Source organism: Stegostoma tigrinum, chromosome 17 (genome assembly GCF_030684315.1).
Source record: "Stegostoma tigrinum isolate sSteTig4 chromosome 17, sSteTig4.hap1, whole genome shotgun sequence".
In the NCBI taxonomy this organism is placed as follows: Eukaryota; Metazoa; Chordata; class Chondrichthyes; order Orectolobiformes; family Stegostomatidae; genus Stegostoma; species Stegostoma tigrinum.
Genome location: NC_081370.1, coordinates 22,966,754 through 22,993,901, shown reverse-complemented (window position 1 = coordinate 22,993,901; position 27,148 = coordinate 22,966,754). Strand labels below are relative to the sequence as shown.

General features: G+C 43.0%; 1 protein-coding gene across 1 annotated transcript in view; it reads left to right on the top strand.

The window, feature by feature from the left end:
* The window catches only part of otog (otogelin), a 249,461-nt gene that overhangs the window by 156,896 nt on the left and 65,417 nt on the right, over positions 1-27,148 (top strand). The gene's annotated exons all lie outside the window — the stretch shown is intronic.

Genomic DNA, 27,148 nt, shown 5'->3' with positions numbered 1-27,148 from the left:
CTTTGTCACTTCCTCAAGAAACTCAATCAAGTTAGTGAACCACGATCTCCCATTCACAAAACTATATTGCCTCTCGCTAATACACCTACTTATTTCCAAGTGGAATAAAACCTGTCTCGAAGAATCCTCTCCAATATTTTGTCTACCACTGAAGTAAGGCTCACCAGCCTGTCATTAGCTGGATTATCTCTGCAACACTTCTTAAACCAAGGAACAACACTGGCTCTTTTCCAATCCTCTGGGACCTCCCGTGTCATCAGTGAGGATGCAAAGATTTTTCTCAAGGTCCCAGCAATTTTTTCCCTTACTTCTCTCAGTATTCTGGGGTATATCCCATCAGGCCCTGGGGACTTATTTACCTTAATGTTTTTCAAGACCCCCATACCTCTTCCCTTTTGATCTCAACATGACCTAAACTATCTACACACCCTTCCCCAGACACATCATCCACAAAGTCCTTCTCCATGGTGAATACTGATGCCAAGTATTCATTTAATACCATACCCATTTCCTTTGGCTCCACACATGAATTCTCTCCCCTGTCCTTCCCTGGCTGTCCTCTTGCTTTTTGTACATATATAAAGGATTAGGATTTTCTTTAATCCTGTTGGCCAATGACTTTTCTTGATCCCCTTTAGCTCTCTTGACTCCTTGCATAAGTTTCTTTTGACAATTCCACCCTTGCTTCTTGTTCTAAACTCGTAGCCTTGACAAATGCTTCCTTTTTCTTTTTGACTCACCTTACAATATTTCTCACTAACCAAGGTTCCCTAAACTTGCCGTATTTATCGTTCATCCTTACATGCCAGTCCGAGTTCCTATCAATTTATATTTGAAACCCTAGAACATTCCAGATGTTGAATTTCCTCAAACATCTGCCTCCTATCTACATCCTTCAGTTCCTGCCTAATATTGTTGTAATTAACCTTCCCCCATTTTAGCACCTTCACCTGACAACTACACTTATCCTTATCCATCAGTATCTTAAAGCTTACTGAATTGTGATCACTGTTCCCAAGCTGCTCCCCTACTGAGATGTCTGTCACTTGGTCAGGTTCATTCCTCAATACTAGGTCCAGTATGACCCTTTTCCTGGTTGGACTATCCACATACTGTTTCAAGAAGCCCTCCTGGATGGTCCTTACAAATTCTGCCGCATTCGTTCCCTAAGTGCTAAGTGAGTCCTAGTCAATACGTGGACATTTTAAAAACTCCCACAATAACAACCCTGTTACTTCTACAACTTGCCAAAATCTGCCTATGTATCTGTTCTTCTATCTCCCACTGGTTATTGGGAGCTCATAGTAAACCCCAAACATTGTGATTGCACCCTTCCTGTTCCCGAGCTCAATCCATATTGTCTTGCTGTATGAGGTGTCCTCCTGCAGTACAGCTGTGATAGTTTTCTTAACAAGTAATACAACTCCCCACCCCTTTTACATCCCCCTCTATCCCACCTGAAACATCCATATCCTGGAACATTAAGCTCCCAATCCTGTCCCTGCCTTAATCAAGTCTCTGTGATAACAACAATATCATAGTTCCAAATACTAATCAGGGTTCTAAGTTCATCTGCCTTATCCGTCTACATTTCTCACATTGAAACAGATGCACTTCAGTCCACTAGATCTGCTTTGATCAGCAACCACACTCTGCCTGCTCTTCCTCTGAGTCTTACTGGTAAAACACCTTCTGGAAGCAGTGACTGCACTGATGGAAATCTTCCCCATGTCAGCCAATCCGTGTCACCACTCTGCTGCAAACATCAAACAATGTACTTGGGCACCTGTATCATGGTAAAACACACAGTAGAAGGGATGTTAATGTGTTTGTGGTACCTGCATTGATACAGCAATTGTGATGGATGAATTTTTCAAAGTTCAGAAACTATACAGCTCATGCAAATAATTGAGGGCAATCATTTGCTTTTATAAAATTCAACCTTTTTTTTGATCTGTGTCCATATTTGAAGTCACAGTCCTACTCCAGACAAATCACTGGCTTTACTAGACACTAAACTGAAACAAAGTTTACCCTGTTGAAATCAAGGAATAATTCTTTGATGATTATCAATGAAGAACTGTGTGACCTACATCACCTATTGCTTTGTGGCAACAAAGTAGCGAATACCAAATAGTAATGAAAAAAGAATGTGGCACTAACAATTTTCTCAGTTTCTTTTATGTAGTTTTTTTTCCAGTGCCTATAGGTACAAAACGTGGTAGATAAAGTTGGCTAATTGCAGCAGGTGCAGATAACCACATAGGAATGCCATCACCTGGTGATAAGGACTCAAAGAAATGCATAAGTTGCAACTAAATACTCCTGAATACAAGGACCTTAGGAAAGATGAGTAGTGGTAATATTAATTGCTTTGAGTACTGCTGTGCTGAAGAGAGAGTGAATGTCTTGTAGGGGTCTAGGACAGAGTTATATTGCTGGGTGTATTCTTTACGCCACTAATTTGTGGACAAATCGAAGAGCAAATTTGCAGTAAATTACAGAATAGAGCAAAACTAGAGCTGTAATAATACAAATCTTCAATAATGCTATTATAGACTGGTATGGTTGATAAAGTGTCACGTAGTAGTGACAGCAAAGGTGAATCACATTGAATAAAATGCACGATGGAAAAATAGATACAGAATTGATTTCCAGTGACTAGAAATAAAAGTAATGGCGAACAGTTGTTTCTCATAGTGGTATATATGGAGGTTGCCCATTATTCAGTGTTCAGGTTTTTACTTTTAGTGATTTATATGTCCTGGATGTGTATTGCAATTTTCAAAATTGCAAATGGCACAAAACCTGGAAGTATGGTTAACTTTGTGGAGTTATAATAGACTTCAAGAGGGTTTAGACAAGCTGGTAAAATGGGTGGGCACATGGTAGATGAAAATCAATGCAGAGAATTGTGTAGCAATACATTTTGGTGTAAGAATGAGGAGAGGCAATATAACCTAAAGGATACAATTCTAAAGATGGTGCACGAATGGACCAGCGTGTTTACATGCACACTGCATTGAAGATGGACAGTTGAGAAAGTGATTAAAAATGTATAGGTAAATCTGAGGCAGAAAGTACAAATGCAAGGAGGTTATTGTGAAACTTTATGAAACACTGGTTTGTCCGCTGCTGGAATGTTGCTAGTTCTCTACAGTGCACTTTAAGAAGGATGTGGAGGCATTAGAGAGGATACAGAAAAAAAATTGTGATAATGGTTCCATAGATGAAGGATAAGGACATCAGTTGCGAGGATAGGTTGTAAAATCTAGGTTCTCCTTTGAGACAGAAGTTCAAAATCATGAGAGTCCAGACAAAATAAATAGAATCTGTTTCCACTAACAGTAGGTTGAGAATTAGAGGATATAGATCCAAGAAGGTTGGCAAAATGCAAAAAATACTTTTCTAATGCAGCAAGTGGTTACAGTCCAGAATGAGAGACAATGGGAACTGCAGATGCTGGAGAATTCCAAGATAATAAAATGTGAGGCTGGATGAACACAGCAGGCCAAGCAGCATCTCAGGAGCACAAAAGCTGACGTTTCGGGCCTAGACCCTTCATCAGAGAGGGGGATGGGGAGAGGGAACTGGAATAAATAGGGAGAGAGGGGGAGGCGGACCGAAGATGGAGAGTAAAGAAGATAGGTGGAGAGAGTATAGGTGGGGAGGTAGGGAGGGGATAGGTCAGTCCAGGGAAGACGGACAGGTCAAGGAGGTGGGATGAGGTTAGTAGGTAGATGGGGGTGCGGCTTGGGGTGGGAGGAAGGGATGGGTGAGAGGAAGAACCGGTTAGGGAGGCAGAGACAGGTTGGACTGGTTTTGGGATGCAGTGGGTGGGGGGGAAGAGCTGGGCTGGTTGTGTGGTGCAGTGGGGGGAGGGGACGAACTGGGCTGGTTTAGGGATGCAGTAGGGGAAGGGGAGATTTTGAAACTGGTGAAGTCCACATTAATACCATATTGCTGCAGGGTTCCCAGGCAGAATATGAGTTGCTGTTCCTGCAACCTTCGGGTGGCATCATTGTGGCAGTGCAGGAGGCCCATGATGGACATGTCATCGAGAGAATGGGAGGGGGAGTGGAAATGGATTGCAACTGGGAGGTGCAGTTGTTTGTTGCGAACTGAGCAGAGGTGTTCTGCAAAGCGGTCCCCAAGCCTCCGCTTGGTTTCCCCAATGTAGAGGAAGCCGCACTGGGTACAGTGGATGCAGTATACCACATTGGCAGATGTGCAGGTGAACCTCTGCTTAATGTGGAATGTCATCTTGGGGCCTGGGATAGGGGTGAGGGAGGAGGTGTGGGGACAAGTGTAGCATTTCCTGCGGTTGCAGGGGAAGGTGCCGGGTGTGGTGGGGTTGGAGGGCAGTGTGGAGCGAACAAGGGAGTCACGGAGAGAGTGGTCTCTCCGGAAAGCAGACAGGGGTGGGGATGGAAAAATGTCTTGGGTGGTGGAGTCGGATTGCAAATGGCGGAAGTGTCGGAGGATGATGCGTTGTATCCGGAGGTTGGTAGGGTGGTGTGTGAGAACAAGGGGGATCCTCTTAGGGCGGTTGTGGCGGGGGCGGGGTGTGAGGGATGTGTTGCGGGAAATACGGGAGACGTGGTCAAGGGCGTTCTCGATCACTGGGGGGGGAAGTTGCGGTCCTTAAAGAACTTGGATGTCTGGGATGTGCGGGAGTGGAATGTCTCATCGTGGGAGCAGATGCGGCGGAGGCGGAGGAATTGGGAATAGGGGATGGAATTTTTGCAGGAGGGTGGGTGGGAGGAGGTGTATTCTAGGTAGGTGTGGGAGTCGGTGGGCTTGAAATGGACATCAGTTACAAGCTGGTTGCCTGAGATGGAGACTGAGAGGTCCAGGAAGGTGAGGGATGTGCTGGAGATGGCCCAGGTGAACTGAAGGTTGGGGTGGAAGGTGTTGGTGAAGTGGATGAACTGTTCGAGCTCCTCTGGGGAGCAAGAGGCAGCGCCGATACAGTCATCAATGTACCGGAGGAAGAGGTGGGGTTTGGGGCCTGTGTAGGTGCGGAAGAGGGACTGTTCCACGTAACCTACAAAGAGGCAGGCATAGCTGGGGCCCATGCGGGTGCCCATGGCCACCCCCTTAGTCTGTAGGAAGTGGGAGGAGTCAAAAGAGAAGTTGTTGAGTGTGAGGACGAGTTCAGCTAGGCGGATGAGAGTGTCGGTGGAGGGGGACTGGTCGGGCCTGCGGGACAGGAAGAAGCGGAGGTCCTTGAGGCCATCTCCATGCGGAATGCAGGTGTACAGGGACTGGACGTCCATGGTGAATATGAGGTGTTGGGAGCCAGGGAATTGGAAGTCCTGGAGGAGGTGGAGGGCGTGGGTGGTGTCACGGACGTAGGTGGGGAGTTCCTGGACCAAAGGGGAGAAAATGGAGTCCAGATAGGTGGAGATGAGTTCGGTGGGGCAGGAGCAGGCTGAGACGATGGGTCGACCAGGGCAGGCAGGTTTTTGGATTTTGGGAAGGAGATAGAAACGGGCCGTGCGGGGTTGGGGAACAATGAGGTTGGAGGCTGTGGGTGGGAGGTCCCCTGAGGTGATGAGGTCGTGAATGGTGTTGGAGATGATGGTTTGGTGCTCGGGTGTGGGGTCATGATCGAGGAGGCGGTAGGAGGTGGTGTCGGAGAGTTGGCGTCTGGCCTCGGCGATGTAGAGGTCAGTGCGCCATACTACCACTGCGCCACCCTTGTCTGCGGGTTTGATGGTGAGGTTGGGGTTGGAGCGGAGGGAGCGGAGGGCTGCCCGTTCTGCGGGGGAGAGGTTGGAGTGGGTGAGAGGGGTGGAGAGGTTGAGGCAGTTAATGTCTCGACGGCAGTTGGAGATGAAGAGGTCGAGGCAGGGTAGGAGGCCTGGGGTTGGTGTCCAGGAGGAGGACTTGTGTTGGAAGCGGGTGAAGGGGTCAGTGGAAGGAGGGTTAGGTTCCCGGTTGAAGAAGTAGGCATGGAGGCGAAGACGGCAGAAAAACTGCTCTATGTCCAACCGTGACTGGTATTCGTTGATGTGTGGTTGTAGGGGGACAAAGGTGAGCCCCTTGCTAAGGACTGACCGTTCATCCTCAGTCAGTGGGAGGTCTGGGGGGAAGGTGAAGATGCGGCAGGGCTCAGTGTGGCTGTCTCCTCTGGGGTTGCTGGTTGTGGAGGTTGTGGGCGGAGCGATGAGGTCGTCGGCCGTGGGCGGGGTACCGTCGGCCGTGGGCGGGGTTCCGTCGGCGTCGGCCATGGGCGGGGTTTCGCCGGCGTCGGCCGTGGGCGGGGTTCCGTCGGCGTCGGCCGTGGGCGGGGTTCCGTCGGCGGTTGGAGGATCGGGGTGGGCGGCAGCAGCTGCGGTGAGGGTGGTGTGTGGGGTGTTGTACCTGGAAGTGGAGGTGGTGACTGCAGCAGCGGTTCCAGAAGTTCTGTGGCCGGCGGAGGCGGATGTGACGTCATCGGTGGGGTCTCCGGCCGTGTCCTCATGGTCAATGGCGGCGGGTGCATGGTGGGGGAGGGGCAGGGACAGAGTCGGGATTTGGGAGGCGCAGGAATCCTCTTGTGGGTGGCAGGGGCCAGTGAGTTGGTTGTACTTACGATTTTTGGTGTCCAGTAAAGCTGAGTGAAACTGGGTATTCAGTCTGTGGATCCTGCGGAGGATGAAAAACAGCAGGGGTCCTTTGCAGGTCTGGGAGAGGGAGGCTCTGAGCTGGGGCAGGCTGGATTGCAGTGCCTGGAGGTGCCGGCGCATGGCTGCAAGTGTCTGTTTCAGGACTCGCAGGGAGAAACGCTTCTGAAGGGTCTGAATATTCTGGGTGTAGAGGTGGTCACGGTTGGGGCCAAATTGGGAAGGCTGAAATGTGGACTGTAGTCCCTTGGGGATGATCTGGTTCCGTAGGCAGGTGCTGAGGAAGGTGATGTGGCTGTGGTACCTGGTTTGCTTCAGGACATGGTCGAGCAGTTTCAAGGCCGAAGAGATTACAAGAGAGTTGCAATGGGAGAGAGATTCCCTGAGGTTGGTCCGGAGGGAGGAGGGTAACTACTTCAGGTTAGGCATCCCTGGAAGAGGCTTCGCAGTGAGGTTAAAATAGTATCAGAGATAATGGGAACTGCAGATGCTGGAGAATTCCAAGATAATAAAATGTGAGGCTGGATGAACACAGCAGGCCAAGCAGCATCTCAGGAGCACAAAAGCTGACGTTTCAGGCCTAGACCCTTCATCAGAGAGGGGGATGGGGAGAGGGAACTGGAATAAATAGGGAGAGAGGGGGAGGCGGACCGAAGATGGAGAGTAAAGAAGATAGGTGGAGAGAGTATAGGTGGGGAGGTAGGGAGGGGATAGGTCAGTCCAGGGAAGACGGACAGGTCAAGGAGGTGGGATGAGGTTAGTAGGTAGATGGGGGTGCGGCTTGGTGTGGGAGGAAGGGATGGGTGAGAGGAAGAACCGGTTAGGGAGGCAGAGACAGGTTGGACTGGTTTTGGGATGCAGTGGGTGGAGGGGACGAACTGGGCTGGTTTAGGGATGCAGTAGGGGAAGGGGAGATTTTGAAACTGGTGAAGTCCACATTGACACCATATGGCTGCAGGGTTCCCAGGCAGAATATGAGTTGCTGTTCCTGCAACCTTCGGGTGGCATCATTGTGGCAGTGCAGGAGGCCCATGATGGACATGTCATCTAGAGAATGGGAGGGGGAGTGGAAATGGTTTGCGACTGGGAGGTGCAGTTGTTTGTTGCGAACTGAGCAGAGGTGTTCTGCAAAGCGGTCCCCAAGCCTCCGCTTGGTTTCCCCAATGTAGAGGAAGCCGCACTGGGTACAGTGGATGCAGTATACCACATTGGCAGATGTGCAGGTGAACCTCTGCTTAATGTGGAATGTCATCTTGGGGCCTGGGATAGGGGTGAGGGAGGAGGTGTGGGGACAAGTGTAGCATTTCCTGCGGTTGCAGGGGAAGGTGCCGGGTGTGGTGGGGTTGGAGGGCAGTGTGGAGCGAACAAGGGAGTCACGGAGAGAGTGGTCTCTCCGGAAAGCAGACAGGGGTGGGGATGGAAAAATGTCTTGGGTGGTGGGGTCGGATTGTAAATGGCGGAAGTGTCGGAGGATGATGCGTTGTATCCGGAGGTTGGTAGGGTGGTGTGTGAGAACGAGGGGAATCCTCTAGGGGCCTGCACATCTGCCAATGTGGTATACTGCATCCACTGTACCCAGTGCGGCTTCCTCTACATTGGGGAAACCAAGCGGAGGCTTGGGGACCGCTTTGCAGAACACCTCCGCTCAGTTCGCAACAAACAACTGCACCTCCCAGTCGCAAACCATTTCCACTCCCCCTCCCATTCTCTCGATGACATGTCCATCATGGGCCTCCTGCACTGCCACAATGATGCCACCCGAAGGTTGCAGGAACAGCAACTCATATTCCGCCTGGGAACCCTGCAGCCATATGGTATTAATGTGGACTCCACCAGTTTCAAAACCTCCCCTTCCCCAACTGCATCCCTAAACCAGCCCAGTTCGTCCCCTCCCCCCACTGCACCACACAACCAGCCCAGCTCTTCCCCCCCACCCACTGCATCCCAAAACCAGTCCAACCTGTCTCTGCCTCCCTAACCGGTTCTTCCTCTCACCCATCCCTTCCTCCCACCCCAAGCCGCACCCCCATCTACCTACTAGCCTCATCCCACCTCCTTGACCTGTCCGTCTTCCCTGGACTGACCTATCCCCTCCCTACCTCCCCACCTATACTCTCTCCACCTATCTTCTTTACTCTCCATCTTCGGTCCGCCTCCCCCTCTCTCCCTATTTATTCCAGTTCCCTCTCCCCATCCCCGTCTCTGATGAAGGGTCTAGGCCCGAAACGTCAGCTTTTGTACTCCTGAGATGCTGCTTGGCCTGCTGTGTTCATCCAGCCTCACATTTTATTATCTTACAGTCCAGAATAAGTTACCTGAAAGTACAGGTGAGGTAGACTGAATTATGGGGCAATTTAAAAGGGATTTTGGTAAGTACCTGAAGTGTGAAAATAAATGTATTTTTAAAATGTTATCTGTTATCAAAAGAATAAAAGCATTATTAACTTAGCACCATCTTTATAGGCAACTTGGACTTATTCTGCAAGTTATATTGCTCCAACAGCACTTAAGCATGTCAACATCATCCAGTTCAAAGTAGCCTACATTATTGGCAATCCATCCATCATCTTAATTGTACATTCCATCCAGTACTGATGCACTGTGGCAGAGACATGTAACTACCAAACCCATGGACTGTACCACTTTGAAGGGCAGAATAACAGATACATGGGAATACTCCACTACATGTCGCTGACAAGGCCACATACTATCCTGACTTGGAACAATATTGCCATTCCTTTAGTGTCACTGAGTCAAAATCCTGAAACTCTCTTCCTAACAACTCTGTGGGTATACCTACATCACAAGGCCCACAGCGGTTCAAAAATGAAAATCATGTTCACCTTTTCTGGTCAATTAATACTGACTTACCCCATGATGTTCTCATAGCATGAATGGATAAACTTAAAAATAACACCAAGAAACAGCACCTTTTATTTCAATTGGAATAAATCTTCACAGGCACATGTTACACTGTTCCTTAAGTATACACTTAATTGTGCCAGAAACAGTCCAGAGATATTTTTAGCTCCCAAGGATGTAATTATTTTCATTTCTCAGCCTGATAACCTCAGCATCTTGAAGTGTCTTCCACAGTGATGGCATTACTGTGATCCTTCCAGCAGAGCAAGCTGGGTAAAACTTCTCACTTCTTTTCAACTTCTCATAAGTTTGGTCTTTGGTCTGAGCACATGCTTGCCCCTGCATTCTAGAATAGTGACTTTTGGCCTTGGGCTGTTTTATCTCTCTCTCCTTTTCTTTCCCAGATCCTCGCAGATTAACATTGTTTGTGAGCTTTGAGGGATCTTAGAAATCCTACCTCTCTCAAGCCCATATCCATGGCAATGTGAATAACATGAGACTTGTATTCAAGTAGAGATGCTGAGTAGCTATCTTTAAGTGACAGGCTCTTTCATTCTTGTAACTAATTCACCATGTTTATGTACATTTGCTTACAATCCAATATTTTCAACACTTTTCAGAGGATTTGGAGGTTCAGGCTCTTTCTATCCTTGGAACATAGGCTGCTACCATCATCTTCAAGTGACATCATCTTGCTGCATCTTCCCAGTAAAACAATATGGCACCTTTTAATCTCTAAGCATCAAAACACCAGACTTGCTGTCAGGCAGTCCTCAGAACTGATCACACGATAGGCTGGGAATTACAAGGTGTCTTCCTGCTGACATTAGATTTTCTCAATGGCATAGCTGCCTAACAACTACAGAAAAACAGATTAAGACACAATTCTGTTTAATAAAGACAAGTACACTAGTACCTTATTATCTGTAACTGCTTCTGGGAGTCTTCAAGACACACACAATTATTGCTTTTTGAATCTTCAATAAATCGTGTCGGCAAGATCAGAATGGCATATTTCCTTCACTTAAGAACATTAATGAAACAACAGGGTTTCTAGGTCAGCAATTCATTTATCCCTTGGGCTACCTTCTAATTCTCGATTACTTTATTGAATTCAAATTTCACTATCTGCCATGATGGGATTTGAACCATTGTCCATTAGTCTGGGACTCTAGATTACCAGTCCAGTGACAATATTATGACCTCCCCTAAACATTTTTAAAATGCCTTTGAGGAACTGCAAATGTTCAAAATCAGTGAAACTTGCAATGACAATTAATTACTTTGGAGGTTTGGCTAGATTTGTGGGAAGCATTTCTTCTCGCAACATATTTTAAAACAGCACAAACTATTCTGAATACTCAAAATGCACAAATATTGATTATAATTAAAATTCATTGACGGCTTGTGCTTGTTTCAGTGAATTTTTTGGTAAAATGCAATGGTATGATTGAGATTCATGTAAATCATGTTGTAAGTGAACACGTGACTGCCAGTAAAAGAGAAGACATCAGTCTAAAAGGAACATGTGAAGAGATAAGTCTTACGCACTCTACTAGTGAGTTGTATTCGAAGAAACTACTATGTACAGACATAAATGAAGGAGTGCTACAGTAAATGAGTTGATGAGCCTGAATCAGAGATAAATATTAATTTGCCTCAGGGACAGTACATACGCTAATACTCACAACTTGAGATTCTCTGCTCCAGAACCCAGATAAGAAGCTGATACAGAATCTAAAGGACATAGCTGAAAAAGGATTAGTCTGAAGACTGGACTGAACCTTTGGAATATTGCAAAGCAACAGCTGAGAAAGAAAAACATGAAGACTCTGAGAGTCAGGAAAATAAACCTTAAAGGAATTTGAAGCCTAACTACAAAACAGCAATACGTTGGAGAGGAAGACAGTACATTGAACACTTTGATGACAGGAATGAGAAACCCAAGCACTCACCGAAACAGGCACAGTAGCCTATCGGGATGGCAGCTCCATTGGAGACCTTAGCATTATCTTAGTATTTGGTAATCCAAAGACCCATAGCAAGACCAGAACTGGAAGCGCTGGAAGTGGCAATTTTCATCACCTCTAGAACAGCATCAAGCTTGCCCATAAAGGAGTAGTGTCATCAGATTACACTTCTTTAGATGCTGTAGATCCAATAGCTGATCATATTCTACTAAGACAAATTGTCCAACAAAGCACCACATATTATATTATGATTAAAGCATTTGATGTGTATATTAGACTACAAGAAATTTAGTGATAGAAAGGGTGAGATTTAATTAGCAACCTCAATGTTTGAGAGAATCAATAGACATTGACATAATGAACTAATGGATATATTATCTTGCTGGATATTATGGGTATGGACCTTTAAAGAAAGAATTTGTTAGTGACCATATAGTCGTGAATGTGATGGATGGGAAGTTATCAGACTTTGTTCAATTGAAGGAGGATTTGAAATTGGAATGAACAATCCAATTGACTACTTAGGCAGAAATCAGGGCCAAAATTTGGTTTGTCTTGCAATGGGGGGCTCTTCAGATAAGGTTGTGTGGGCATGCCTCTAGATGGAATAAACTTTCCCCACATATCTCCTTTCAACTTTTCCCCTCACACCTTAAACTATTGCCCTTAGTATTTGAAAATTCCAATGCTTTTTCTTAAAGCTTGCAATAATGGGGTTTGAACCTAGATCCCCAGAAACTGAATCTCTAGATGAATAGTGATAATACCACTTGGCCATCATCTCCCCTTTATGGACACAAAATCTCAGTTAGGTAGTATAACTGAAAGAAGGGACATATCGCTAGTGACAGATCTAATAAAGTGGTGCTCAGGGCTTGTAACTGTTCCACTAGAAATGGAGAATGAGATTGTGTTTGGATCTCACCCAGTTAAACAAGTGAGAGTGAGAAGAGAAATTCATGCTTTTTCGTTTGTTGATAATAGTTTATCTAAATTAGCAAAAAGCATGTTTTTCATATTTGAGGCAGATAATTGATTCTGGCTGATACCCTCAGACAAAGAGTCAAGGTTACTGATTGTAAAATGCAAAACACATCTGCCACCTCCTTATTTTCCATTATTCATTTTCCAGACTAATTTTATATAGGACCAACACTCACTATATTAACGCAGTTTTTAAAAAATCTATAGAAATGCTTAATATCTATTTTGTTTTATTTCTAGCTGGTTTTCCGTTTTACTTCAAATTTCTCCCTCAATGTTTTAGTTTTTTTTTAAAATTCTGTCTGATGTTCTAATCTGCCAAACATCTTTGCTCAATAGGATGGTTTTCTTTATGTTTGACAATAAGTAGAACTTTTTGCAGTTGTTCACAGATAACACATTCTCCCCTAGGAATGTTTTTTACTTGTTGTAATGTTTCTCTTCTGTGTATTCTGCAATATGTCCTTAAATTTCTGCCATTGCATCTCAAAGCTTTAAGCTGTACTTTCATACCCTCATGATCTGCATTATTTAAGTTTAAAATACTAATCATTGACCCACTTCACTTTCCCCCAATAGAATGTAAAATTCAAACATATTTTGATTACTGCTACCTAGCACAAAGCAGACGATAATTATTCCAATCTCAGTGAGCAGTATTGGGTCTAGAATAGCCCGATCCCTGCTTGGGTCCAATACATGCTGTGCAAAGAAAGTATCTAATACCTATTATGAACTCCTCATCTAGGCTATCTTTTTTTTTCAAACTATATTTAGATTGAAAGCCTCCATGGGGTTATCAATGTATCTTTCTGCTGATATCTGAGTGCATGGTAAAATGAAGAAAAAACACTACCAAAGAATCAGGAATATGTTAAAAGCAACACAGAATGCAAGTCCTGCAACATGTCTAAAAGGCCAATTCTCGACATAATGATCACATTATCCAAGAACAAGGTATTATGGTAAATCTAAGGAAGATAAGGACCATTAAGGAATTTTCAGCACCAAAGTCTGTAAATGATATAGAAACCTTTCATTTGATTTATTACTGTCACATCTACCTAGGTACAGTGAAAAGCTTTGTTTTGTGTGCATTACAGGCAGATCACACCATACAAAGTGCATAAGGGTAATAGGACAGAGCGAAGAATACAATGTTAAGGATGCAGAGGAGGTGTGCAAAGAGCGAGGTCAACATTGGATTTAAAATTTGAGAGGTCCAGCATGGTAAATCAAATGGGAAAGTTTGTCCCCAATTTACCCAGTCTTACTCAACACATAATAGACAACCATTGAATGTTTACACCAAAGTTGACGCGCAAAGAAATCCAACAGAATCTCTGGGGCGGACATCTAGCTGTCTAGGTATGATAATTTATGTTGGCCAGGCACTTTGTAAAATATTCAGGATTATGTTCTGTTTCAACAAATGTGTGCCCCACACAGCCAAGCGCCTGCCTATTTAACGATTTCATCAATAAGTCTGGAAAGGCCTTGGATAAGACTAGCAAATGAATTCTTTCATTTTAGAGGGACAATTTATTTAGTCCTATCCACTATTAGTCAAGATGCATTGAGGTAGTAAGACTCAACCACAGGACACTTAGCGATGGGAGCCCTGAAATGAAGCTTTGTGATATGCAGTTTCCCAGAAGAAATAATATCAGACAATACATCTCTATCAGTTCATTAATGATGTTTTCAGGAAGTTCACTTTGGAAGCAGGTATCAACCAAATGACAAATTCTCCACTGTTTCCTCAGGTGAACAGGGAGATGCAAAGTGTAGTCAAGTCTGTTGATTTGTTGATACATAAGAATGCAGACCGGGAATGAGCTCTTCTCAGTTATAGAGCAATATGACTGATTCATAGGCCCCTGCCAGTGGAGTTGTTCATTGACAGAAAGTTAAGACAGAATGAATTAGTTTTAGAAGACAACCTCAAGCGAAATCTCAAGACCATGATAAGGTCAAACAACAACAGAAAAGCTAAGCTATAGCAAAGAATCAGCAGAAATGGCTGACCTCTAGACACAGGGCGAAAATTCCATCCCCCTAAGCCCAGGAAAAATATCTAGTGAAGAGACAGAAATTAAAAGCCAGAGCCATTAGAGAAACATATCAACTGAATAGAATACAGTGAGGACCTGAAGGACATTCCAGAGGAACAGACAGGCAATGATCTTTCTCGAAATAAGAAATGAGATTGAGTATGCTAATCACAAAATGTGAGACAGCCATAGTTATATACATTAGATGGGTACAGCGTGATATGACAATTATGGACACAGTACAACATCATTACCATTGTGTTAAACTCACCTGAACCAGGTTAGGGCACATCTAGACTGAGCTTCAGATCACCTCATCCTGTGAGCATTTTGGGGGGAGCGGGGACACCGTGATAATAGTGTCAATGATTAAATTATCAATGACTGCAAAACCTTTACAAATAAGTAAAAGTAAACTACTGAAACAATGTAATATAATAAAATGTGAGGCTGGATGAACACAGCAGGCCCAGCAGCATCTCAGGAGCACAAAAGCTGACGTTTCGGGCCTAGACAGCCTCACATTTTATTATCTTGGATTCTCCAGCATCTGCAGTTCCCATTATCACTGATACTCCTGAGATGCTGCTGGGCCTGCTGTGTTCATCCAGCCTCACATTTTATTATCTTGGATTCTCCAGCATCTGCAGTTCCCATTATTACTGAAACAATGTAGACCAGTTAGTGAGAAACGTGATCCACATGTGGCACAATGTGATGTATAATAATCATGATGGAATTGATCCCATCACTCTGACATCAGTCACCCAAAGAGAAGACACCAGTCTAAAATGAGCGTGTGGGAAGTGTTTACATTAGGAGCTGTATTTAAGAACCTACTGTGTATGGATGTTGTAGATGTGCTACAAAACATGAGTTCAAGAGCCTTACTTTGAGAGATGGAGCAAACAGCCTCAGAGATGGAGTTTAAGCAGACACCCACACCCACTCCAGACCAGTATCTCACTGTGCAGAAAGCAGTATTGACTTATAATACAAGATTAAACAAAATGTGACAAAATACTCAGCACAACCAAGCAGAAAGACCAGGCTAAGAAATTCAAATGCAAGAGCAATTCAAATTTTTGGGAAGGGTTCAAGGTTATCAAATAATCAGTTTATTTGGTGTCATTTTTTCTTTTTTATACCATATATGTTTAGGGGCCTGTGGTAATATCTGCTGCCAACAGGTTACAACATGTTTGTATCTTAATACATTAACTCAGTATTGTGCTGCAGACAGCAGATGGCACTATGTGTTCTAATTATTTAGGTGCTAATATTTCCTTTCATGGATCGTAGAACATGTTACTAGTGTTAAGTTTTTTTAAAACTTATTGTTAATTACGTTATACATTCTGTTAATTACATTACCTTTATTCAAAATCTATTACTGGGAGAGATTTCAGAATTCTCCTTTAGATGAATTGGACTGGATACAATGGGCCTTTTGGAGGTGGGAATGAAGAAAGGCAAACCTGTAAAATAGGGCACTGTTCAGTTGACAGTGTGCCTGCCACTTGCTTGCCAATAAGCACTTCCACCACAAATTCACAAATAGCACAGCAGGCATCAGTTGGGCTGTCTATCAACTGGGCAGTTAATGACCACTTAAGGTCCTCATCCCACTATGGCTCTCATTTAATAAACAGGGGGAGGGTCTGTAGTCAATAAAAACAGCTAGGTTTATGCCTCCCAGCTAGTCATCACTGAGGAGTGGGTCATAACAGGGACTGTGCCTCTGTTTCAGGTCTCAGGTGTCAATTTGCAGTCTCACGTCCACCCACCCCACTGCCATGACCAAAATTGGGTCTGCCTCCTTTCCAACCTTACCTGACATCCCTGAAGATGTCGGTTCATTGCTGATTGCATCCTCCTTGGCCTAGCTTCAGTACCAACATTGGCCAACATTGCTCCTGGTAGCTGTGCTGTGCTGGTATTGCACACCTGCTGGTCTCGAATTGTCTAATATCACTAGAGAGATAGTTAGTAGTTCAACCTTCTGTCAATCAAAGGCCCATTGGCTGAAAATTAACTAAGTGAGCCAACCAAGCAAAAGCACGCTTTTTCCCCATATATCCTCAGATACCAGGAGGTCACTCCCAGCAAATAACTCAATATCTCTTAAAATTTTGTGCATTGTACTTTAGTTTACATTGATATAGATTGAAAATATTTGCGTCCTCAGCACAGATACTTGTTACTAATCCTTGCTTTTTATATTATCAATCAGAAGAAGGCCAATTTATGCCTATTCTGTCTCCTGTTAGGTAATCAGTTCTCCATCCTTGTTGATATATTACTGTGGCATGATACACTACAAAAATGTTTCCTTGAAACCTAAGTAGATTGCTTCCACAGGTCCCCTTTATCCACATTGTTTGTTACTTGCGCAAAGAACCCTAAGTTAGTTAAACATGATTTCCCCTTCAGACAACAATATTGATTGCCTGATTGCATTGAGGTCTCCCTCCCCAACAACAGTTGTCACAGAGAGACCTCCGTGGCAAGTGACCAGTGTTGAGATAATTAAATCTCCATTAAAAAGTATTAAATAGGATTGATGTTATATGCATTCTGAAAGTTCTATATCATGGTCCTGAACTCCTGGCTTGTCAAGCCCCACTAATAGATGCCTAAATTTCTAATTTCTGGCATTACCTTACCACGTTCATTTCAGTACTGCTTCTTAATATAGACATTTACTATCGGTCAGTGACAGAACAAACTGACTGAGAAATTTGATTTAAGAAGTTTGAAATTTTTTTTAAAAGGTTAAAACAGTCAAAATACCATCAGTAGGCAGCTAACTGGCAGCAAGAATAAAAAGACTTCAATGTATGCTATGAAATATTTGTGAGGTATGTTTAAATAAAAAGAATTGAATATATCGATCTGTAGATTGAATACTTTGAACTAGCATTTATGAAACAATGGGGCAAACCTTTAGCTTGTGGTAGGACTTCCAATGAAGTAGGAATTGGAAGGCAACGAGCCCAATTCTAGACAGCCCAGTATCTGGCCTTGGGGGCTGACATCTGTCTGGGTAGAGCAATCAATGAAACAGTATAGTGGTCACGCTGGAGTCTTAAGGGTTTTCTTCAGCCACCAGATCAACACATTTCAGCATGAGGAAATGGGACTACTAGCCTTTAAGTCTAAGATGGGTGTGGGAGGCTACATGTATTGTAAAGGGTAGGTGGGACTCCTTACCTAGTTACATCTCACCTAGGAAAAGGCATTCCAAAACACAGTAGAAAATCACCTGAGCTAGTTTTCACTCATAATTGAAGAATTCCAGGTGATACTTGAGTTACGGTCTGTCCGATGACAGTATTGATATTTGAATAAATATAGCTTTTAATGATGTCAAAATAACATGCAAAGAAGTGGATGACAGATATATCTTTCTCTCACATTTTTTCCCCTTCATCTTCCATGAGGAAATCCTGCCCCTGCCACCTCACCACCCCCCAACCCTGAGCAATATATATGATATGGGAAATGTTTGTAATCTTCAAATCTCTGAAGCTAGAATACACTGTCATTCATTTCCCATAAATATTTAACTACATTCTTAATATGTGTATCGATTTTTCTTATTGAACAAGTCCATTGATTCTTTTGCTTCAGTATGTATTATAATACCTAATTTATATCTGCGTAATTGTGGTAACAATGATGTGTGTCAATTTTCCAGCATTATAAAAACAAAGCTCTTGTGCTGTTGAGCAAACTCCACACTTCAAACATGTTGCAGATTGGGATGGCTGATCCTCCAGCTTTCTAAGTGTGACAAAAGATGTTCTGAGCAGGCTGTTTCTGGGCTAGGCCAGCATATATTGCCCATCCCTAATTACATTCTTAATGTATGCCCAGAGTCACATGCAAGTCAGATCAGGTAAGGATGGCAGTAGCCTTCTCTAAAGGACATTAGTGAACCAGGTTTGATTTTCCAACAATGGATTAGACTTGTTAGGCTCTTAATTCCACATTTTAAAAAATTAGATTCAAATTCCACCATCTGCCATGGCAGGATTGTGATCCTAGATCCTTGCCTGAGTTGCTGGATTAACAGTCTAGTGATAATACCAAGAGGCCACTGCCACCCTTTGATTGCACCATTAGTTTTGAAAAGTACCATGGAGTCTAGCCAAAATACAAGTCTCTGTATTTATGTCAGAGCTCCCTCTACCACCACGCCCCCCCCATCCCTATTTCAGAAAAAGGGTCCCAATCTGAAGTGTCAACTTTCCCTTCCTCTAATGCTGCCTGGTCTGCTTTGTTCCTCCAGCTCTACACTGTGTTATCTATGACTCCAGTATCTGCAGTTCTTGCTATCTGTGGCCAAAATATATGTTGTGCAAAGTAGCGATCTATTATTCTTTACCTATTCACAATATACATGTCTGGTGAGCGGCAATTTCATTCATATGTAGAACATACACTTTGAGCTAGTTAAGGACAATATGGCTGAACAACTCAGTCAAGAGTTCAAATGATGTGACATATCCAAAAATATAATTCTTCTCTCTCACTCAGATCATGATTGACCTTTATAGTTGTCCTTTTTGCCTTTCAGAATTCTGGCATTCTGATTTCACATTTTGTCTGAATATAGTTGTTATCCACTGTTTAGCGGCTTGTATAGTTTAACGCTTATTCTGAATTAATGAATGGGTGCATAAAATAGGTTTAACTATATTCATAAAGAATACGGAATAAGAGCTGTTTTTCAACAGGTGTTGCTCATTTTCCCTGTTGCATGATTTCAGATAAATATCTCCACACCCCAGCTGTGGAATCTCATGTTGAACATTAATCCTGGGACACCAATTTAAAACAAAAATTATGTTGAAGCATAGCTCATTAAATAAAAACTGAGTATTTCAGGTCCAGAGCTAATTTTAGAGCAACATGACACAAGAATCTGAAAAAGAAAATGTAGTTACAGTTCATTCCCCTGACAAGTTGTTACATTGAAATGTTTGATGTGAGGCCTCAGTTCAATTATTGGGTTTGGTTTGACACCTGATTATAGCAAGGATGTCATCGCGTTGGAAATGGTAGAGAAGAGATTTGCTGGAATGGTACCAGGTATGAGGAACTTCAACTATATGGGCAGACAAGAGAGGTTGGGTTTGTTCCTTTTACAGCTAAGAAGGGTGAGGGGAGATTTGATAGAGTTGCTGGAAACCTTGAAAGATTTTGACAGAGTAAGTAAGAAGTTTCCATGGCAAACTACTTCACAGATTTAAGGATTGCCCAAATAACCTTGAGGTAACTTTTAAAACAATAATACAGTAAGTTATTCTGTTCTATAATTCATTACCTAAATGAGTGTTGGGAGCCAACTGAAGAGTAACTTTCAAAAGAGAAATATATGAATGCTTGAAAACCATATAGGGGACAATGAGAAACATGCAGGGGAGCTAGCATAAGCATTTTGAGTTGAATGGTTTCATTCTATGATGTATCATTCTCTTACCAAATATTATTGTCAGTAGCAAAGGAAAGGCTTGCACTGTTCCTTAGTTACAGTTCCCCATGACTTCATTGTTGCCAATTGAATGGCAGTTTATGGTTACTTGTGATCCTATACAGCATGCACCCTGACTGGAATCTGTGGCCAATGTGAGCAAGATAAGCAACAACATATTTCTCCAAACAGATCAAACATTCTCTCTGAGACAGCAGAGTCTAAAGCAGGGAGTCCTAATTCATTTTAAAACCATGTACAATAAGAAAATTGGGATTCAGAGAAAAAGATAGAAGAGAACAAAAGAGAAATTTAAGAAAAGATCTCCAACTGTAATGAGGCAAGAGATTTCACTCTTATAAAAATTGTCAGTGCCAGAGATAATTCAATAATAATTACGACATGAAGTTCAGTTAAAAATTAATTTACTCCTGAATGCACCAGCCCTACATTTTTCTTGTGTATTTAATAGGCAACAAGTAGATAAACACTGCAACTTCATATCCTTTAAGTATTTTAATATGGAGTCCATTGATACAGTTCCAGTGTAAAGAAGATTCAGAAGGAGCATTGTGTTTTAGGTTTCAGCATGTATGAATGTTCACCAGAATTTAGTCTCCACAGAAGATTTGCTTTGATAGCATGTCTCAGGCTTTCTGGCTGCTTGATCAGACCAAGTCAGTTTTAACCGTCTCAGTTTCGTTTGGAAGCTTAGCATACCAGCTCACTGGAGTATCTTTGCTGCTTGTCATCATCTGGTCCAAGACCAAGTCTGTCATGTAAAGCAGACTGGGCAGGACCAAGACTCTACACATTTCAGTACAGGAAGACCTACCTTCTTAGATTGGCATTAGACATCTGCCAAAGGCTGTAGTTCCTTTGGCAATTCTTGCTTGTGTCTTGTGATCAATTTAGATGCTTGAGTATACTGCCAGGAAAAATGAACCTTCTGACAGGTTGAGCTTTGAGGTATGGTTTTCCTGGAGCCGCCTGGTATATTACTTCAGCTTTTTTTCATCCTGACCATAAAGCCAAAGCTATCACAGGTATTCTAATACAAGTGGACATTATGTTGCATGTTCAGCTCTGAACCATTAGCTTGTGCAGTCAGCATCAAACAGGAAATGATTAATTATGTCTTTGAAAATGTTAGTTTTTGCCTGGATTCATCACTGGTTGAGTGGTTCTCCATCTATGTGATAACTGATTTCAACTTTGGGATCGTGCAAGGCACCGGAGAGCACATGTTGGACAAAAAATAGTTCTGTGAAGCTTGGTCCGAGCAATCAACCCCATGAGTTACTGTGAATGGTCCATAAAACTCAGAATTAACCAGGACATGTGTAATAATAGCATCATCAAATTATTGAACCATCATAATAAAATTTCCAGTGCAGCCCAATTTTTGACTCACATTTGAAAGGCCTTACGACTGCCTGTGTCAAAGGCTATGGTCAGATCAACAAATATGGTGTAGAGATCTGTGTTTTGTTTCTGACCTTTCTCCTGGAGCTGTCAAATTATTGTGTTACAGGCAATCCCTGACATACGTATGTTCAACTTTCAAAGGACCCCCTTTTAAAATTAATTTTAAAGATCTGACATTTACTTGCAGTTAGGAATGGCTATTTTACATTGTACTGTCTTGTATTATGGTCCAACTTGCATACACATTGACTTACAAACGTGCTCAAGGACACAACCCGTTAGTAACCCGGGCTGGCCTGTAGTGGTTTTTGACATTTTCTGAAACTACATTGACTTTCTGGAGCAGATTGTGGTCACGTTGAGTAGTTCAGAATGACATAGATGAAGATTTTGCTGACAATGGTGTAATAAGTTTCCCCTATGACTGTAGGCTTGCATTCTTGAGGGAAGATTCTTAAGTCGCACATAGACTGAAAGAGTTCAATGACGTTCTTGACTGGATATTGACCTTCAGCTTTGGAGATCTCGGCTGGAATAGCCTGAACTCCTGGAACTTTGTCACTAAACAGGAATTCAATTATATTTGTTTTTCTAACAGTATTTTACCACAATGGCAAGCCTTCACCACAAAACCAGCCAGGCTCAGTCATCCTCATCTCTCAATCATCTGTTTTGTACAGACTCAGAGATGCAAACCATCCCACTAAATCAAAAAGCAGACAAATGTTAGTCATAAGCAGACTTTAAAGGCTGGAGGAGGAGATTCTATGATGCTCTGAAATCTGCCTATAGGTCTTGGTCTACTTGTCATCGCTGGTCATTGGAGATTGAACAATACTGCTCATAGAAACAGTCCAAATTCCAGTAAAATTTGCCCTATCCTCAATTGGCCTTCATTCATCAATGAAAAAAGTAATCAAGAGGCTGCTGCTTTGATAACCTTCCCATCAGCAGGTAATGGAAAGAGTAGATCCCTTTTGGAGTGGATCCATTGATCTTCGGAGGAAATACCATAGTAGTACTTGACAGGCCTGCTGGCAAATCACTAGCTAGGAGCAAAGTCTGTATTCCAGTCAGTGGGTCATCAGGTTTTAAATAGATGTCTGTTGGACGTAGCAGAGCCACAATCTAAGTCACCAGGGGATCAGTTCTTTTTTCTGTTTAAGGTGGCCTGAATGCAACTAATGCCATAACGTAACAATTTAGCCCAGGAAAGGAAAAAAGCACATGGTTCATTCTTCACCTATCATTTTTGTAGAGAAACACAATGCAACTAACTAACTGGAAATCCCTTTGAATGTTTCTTCGTAGTTTCATTTATTGCTTATGAAATAAAGCAGAGTAATGATTCATATCTAGACTTTGTCTTTAATATTGCTAAGTCTGCCCTTGAAAAGCTTTGGAAAGCACGTGCAAAGAGACATGTAAAAGACAGTAACAGGTTAAAGATTATAAAGGATTTTAATCACTTGTGCCATTGATTACATTATCAAATAGTTAGACGTTGGGCAATCTGCGCAAACCTTTCATGCACTGGGCTACTCTTATGCACATCTCATTGATTCTATCAGATGTGCTTAACTATCTTCTCCTTAATGCATCTGTGGTATTCATTTCAACTACTCTATGCAATGTAGCAATTACATTCCACATTTAAACTGCTCCCTGGGCAAAGGAGTTTCTTCTGAATTTTTAAAATAGAATTTATTAGTGAAAATCTTATATTTACGTTCCCTGGTTTTGACATCAAAAATGAGAAACATCTACTTGATTGGACTAAATATTTCCAAAGTTTGGCTGTGGTAATTTTCGTGCACTTCTTGGAGGGATTCTGTCTGTGAGTTCAGGTGTGTATTTTTCTCACAGTTTATGCTCCTTACCTCACTGTCACAGTGCTGTTGCCTTGCCCACCCAGAGGCAGAAACACTTGCTATGCCGTGACCTTTCAGGTTACCTGCTGCTGCTGACATATTCCCGCTCTGCACCAGTCAAACAGTGAAAGCCAGGAATAGCCCATCACATTTGCAGTATGGAGACAGCCAGCATTTTGTTTCTGACTCCAAAGTAGTGAATGATTCTGAAACTGGTGGAGCCATCTAACTAATTGATCCTGCATTTTCCTGGAGATGGCTGGTCAAGGGAAGTTGACACCCTGCCTTATTAACAGGGGTCTGGAGGATGGTGTGGTGGAGAGGAGGGCAGTCCTTCTTTCTCTGCACGACCAGAGGTGCCTGCAACACCAGACTGCCAGCATGGTCTGTCATTTCCACCCAGGTCGATGCCACATCCATGGTCTGGAGGAACACTCAGCAATCAGATTACTAACCTCTAGAGTTCCACAAGGGTAAATGCCACCATATTCTCTCTGCCACCTCACACTCGCTTCAACTCTGCCACTGCACCCACCTCCCATCAAGGCTCATGGTTTACCCCTCCCACTGTTGCATGCAGAATCTTCCATCAATGCCACAAACATGTGATGCACAATATACAGAAGGAGATTGTGCGTGTGGTAGGAGAAGTGGGACCAACTCACTCACCAATCCCAAATCTTCACCTCCACTTTACCCATTTTGGATGGGCCAGTCACTGTTCTTTTCATTTCTGTTGTAGGTATTTTTGAAACAATGTGTTCAGGGATTTTATTACAGATTTCTAGAACAGGTGGGACTTCAACCAGAACTTCTGTTTTAGAGGTAGGGAGACTACTTCTGCACCAGAACAGCCCCTTCATTTCTGTGTCCACATGTGATTTGAATGAGGAACAGAGGCAACAGAGGTAAGCGCTTCACAGAATGAGTCACAGACTCAGCTTCTCAGTCAAGGAGAAACACCCCTAACACCACTCCCCCCCCCCAAAATACTTTCATCTTCCTTGCCCTTTTTGACAACCCCATAGAGTTTGTGCCAACCCATGTTTCCATCCTACCCTTTTATTTAACTTGTCATTTCAACTTCTCATTTTTCTACTTAACTAAGCTGTAGGCAGAGAGCACAGTGAATAATGCCTAGCACTGTGATGTATTAATCCCCCATCAGTGTGGTGGTGACCATTATGACCTCCCCTTCCACGGTACCTTGTCCTTTCCAATGCTGCGTCATCTTCCACCCTCACATTTTTAATTTGACAATTATTGCCCCCTGTGTATCCTAGCATGCTGGTTTCAATCCCCACAAATTGCCCAGCTTCCCCACCACAGCAATTGCCCTTGACAGCTCCTCTTGACTGTCAGTGAACAAACTCCCAGGACTGAGCAGGGCCCACCTACCTGACCAACTTGAAATGACGGCCCTAACTGATGACTGACCAAACTCCTTACCCATATCAGTGTAGATCTCTGACTGTCCTGCCATCTAATCCCTGGACTGGTCACAGTTGACCTTGGACTTCTGTGATACGTAAATCTTGTCCATGAATGCTTCACATGGAAAACCATTGATGTCCAAACCCTTGGACTGAATTCAGATTATGCCCTTGACTTACTATGCCGATGTGTCCTGACTGACCAATAGAGAATCTTGACTTGACAGAGGACTAATACCCTTAGAGATTTTGAGACATGGCTATTTATTTGGAGCACTGTCTTGGGGGGTTTGCTACATACTCTCCTGGCACATGGTGATGTTAGGCTGGAGAAATAGTAACGTGCAACGAAGAAATAGTGAGAAACTAAATTGATCATTCGCTTCAGCCTTCACAATTTAAGATACCAGTAGCATACCAGAACTTAAAGAGAATCGGGTCAGAGGTGAATGTCATGGCCATCATTAAAGAGCTGGGGAATCTGAAAGATGTGAAGGGTGGATAAATCACTTTGATTGGAGGGCTATACCTCGAGTGTTCTTTAGAAGATAGTTGAGATTGTTGAGGTATTGGTGGTGATCTTTTAGGAATCACTGGAGTCAGGGAAGGTCCCAGAGGACTGGAAAATGGCTTTTGTAACACCCCTGTTTAAGAAGGGGTGGAGGCAGAGGTCAGGAAATTATAGGCCAGTGAGCCAGACCTCAGTTGTTGGTAAAATTTTAGTGTGCATTATTGAGGATGAAATTGTGGAGTATTTGGAAGTGCATTGTAAAATGGGGCTGAAGCAGCATGGCTTTGTAAAAAGGAGGTCATGCATGACAAATCCATTAGAATTCTTTGAGGAGGTAACAAGCAAGGTAAACAAAGGAAAGCCAGTGGACATGATAGATTTCATTTCCAGAATGCCTTTGACAAGGTGCTGCACAGGAAACTGCTAAATAAATAAGAGCCCATGGTTTTAGGGGCAATGTACCGGCATGCATGGAGGATTGGTGACTGGCAGAGAGTGGGGATAATGGGGCCTTTTTCAGGATGCCAGCTAGTCACTAGTGGAGTTCAGAAATCTGAAGCACAAAGGGATTTAGGAATCCTAAATTCTCTTAAGGTTAAAATACAAATTCAATGTTGGCATTTGTTTCAAGAGGACTAAAGTACAAGTGTAGTGATGTACTGCTGAGACTATGTAAGTCTTTGGTCAGACTGCATTTGGAATATTGTGAGCAGCTTTGGACCCTGTATCTAAGGAAGGATATGCTGGCCTTGGAGGGAATCCAAAGGAGATTTACGACAATAATTCTGGTGATGAAGGTCTGATGACAAGAGGAGCATTGAGGAATCTGGGTCTGTACTTGATGTAGTTAAGGATGAGTGAGTATCTCTTTGAATATTACCAAATATTGAGAGGCCTGGATAGACCAGACATGGAGAAGAAGCTTCCATTGGTAAGCAAAACGAAGTCTTGAGGGCACAGCCCCAGAGTGAAGGGATGACACTTCAGAACTTTAGATGAGGAGGAATTTCTTCAGCTAGAGGGTGGTAAATCTGTAGAACTCATTGACACATAGGGCTGTAAAGGCCAAGTCTATTTAAAATGTGGAGGTCCTGGTGTTAGACTGGTTTAGACAAAGTCATGAGTCACACAACACCAGGTTATAGTCCAACAGGTTTATTTGAAATCACATGCTTTCAGTGCACTGCTCCTTTATCAGGTGAAATCACCTGATGAAGGAGCAGCGCTACAAAAGCTTGCAATTTCAAATAAATCTGCTGGATTATTACCTGCTGTTGTATGAAGTCTATTTAAGACAGAGATAAATAGGTTCTTGATTGAGAAGGTAAGCAAATAGAATTGAGAAATATATGGCTGATATATTTCTCAATGGCAGAACAGACTCAATGTGTCAAATGGCCAATTCTGGTCCTATATCTTACGGTATCATCTAGCCATTGAAACATTCCTTGGAAAATCAGACTTTATTTCTTGAAAACGGAAATTTATTTTTATATTATCACCATATTTTACCAACTGTCTTACCTTTGCTCATGTCATTCAGAGGCTTGGAAAAATGAGCTCTAAGTTTCTCCTATCAAATTTATCATAGTGAAATGAAGTCTTTAAGCAGAAGGGAAAGTGGAGCAAAACAGCTCAAGGTTCTGCCATCAAAGATGCAGAATTAGGACAGACCAACATTGAAAGGCTTGAGAACACAGGTTCAGAGAGAGGGAGAGAGAGAGAGAGAGAACTAAGAAAATTAATATAGGCACATGGAATTGAGCATTATGAAAGCAGAATGTAACTAAGTGATTTAAGAATCTGAGTCCATACGGAAAACCCAAAGTTGTCAAAATGCAGTATCTATTTTATGAATGTAAAGGTCATTTGAGAGGCTCCAGACAGTCTGACTGAAGCATTTCTGCTTCTGGGATGATTTCTGCACCTTGCAACCAAGTGCCTT